This window comes from Pogona vitticeps, chromosome 5 (genome assembly GCF_051106095.1).
Source record: "Pogona vitticeps strain Pit_001003342236 chromosome 5, PviZW2.1, whole genome shotgun sequence".
In the NCBI taxonomy this organism is placed as follows: domain Eukaryota; kingdom Metazoa; phylum Chordata; class Lepidosauria; order Squamata; family Agamidae; genus Pogona; species Pogona vitticeps.
The window spans coordinates 62,980,736-62,981,919 of record NC_135787.1 but is presented as its reverse complement, the minus strand read 5'-3'; positions in this window follow the sequence as shown (position 1 = coordinate 62,981,919).

The window sequence follows — 1,184 nt, the reverse complement described above, 5'->3', positions numbered from 1 at the left end:
GTTCCCCTTGACAATTAATCCAGTCGTGTTTGGCTCTAGGGTGCGGTGCTCATCCCCATTTCCAAGCCATAGAGCCAGCGTTTATCCAAAGAGAGTTTCTATGGTCACATGGTCAGTGTGACTAGACACGGAACACCGTTACCTTCCCACCGAGGTGATACCTATTTATCTACTTGCATTTTTATATGTTTTCGAACTGCTAGGTTGGCAGGAGCTGGGACAATCGACGGGTGCTCACTCCATCATGTGGATTCGATCTTACGACGACTGTCTTCTGACTTTACAGCACAGAGGCTTCTGTGGTTTAACCCCCAGTGCCATCATGTCCCTTCCCTCCCACTCCTGAACTAACTAATAAATATAACATTAATGTTTGTGCCAATGACACGGCCATTAAATATCTCATAACTTCTTGACATGCAGCACTTTGAAGGACATTTCAAGTCATAGGATTCCTGGAAAGAAGCAGTTGATGGTTAAGCCAAAGAAAGCTAAGTGGTATCTGCTTATGGGAATCCTTGAGAAACACAACATTTTTGATTCTTTGAATTTGTTTTATAATAGAGCAGTCATTCTGAGGGGCTCAGAAGCTTGTTTCGCACCCACACCTCCCAGTGTTTAGTGAGCTGCACCACAGCCTCTCAGTTTTTCACATTCACCAAGAAATATTGGGAGAACCAAAGCAATTGTCAGGGGTCTTTTTCAACAAGTGTGAATGGTAGTGAGGAGAAGACGGTATCCTGTAGACCGTCTTGACTGTTGCCATTTGGTGTTGTCAACATTCAGGCTCCCCTTTGCTGTGTAAAGCATTCTTTTTCCTGCTGGCAATGCAGGTACAATATTTTGCAGCAATACTGGGCCATTTCCTCGGTTTTGAATCATGGATACAGAAGCACATCATCCCATTCTCATAAACCGGAGGGGTTCTTTTGGAGAATTGAATATGGAGCTCTGCTTTCCTTGGGTCCTACCTGTCCCCATCCTCATGTCAAAGGGGCTTTCTGTGGGGGGCCCTGTCCCTCTTTCGCTTCCTTTATCACCTTCCCTGCCTCAGTAGGGACACACTGTGCAACACTTAAAGACCCTTCTCTCAGTCCTGCAGTTGAACCTAGCATATTTTCAGTGTCTTTCAGATTCAGTTCTTTGCTGAGTAATGAGGAAGCCATAAGGCACTTCATCTACCT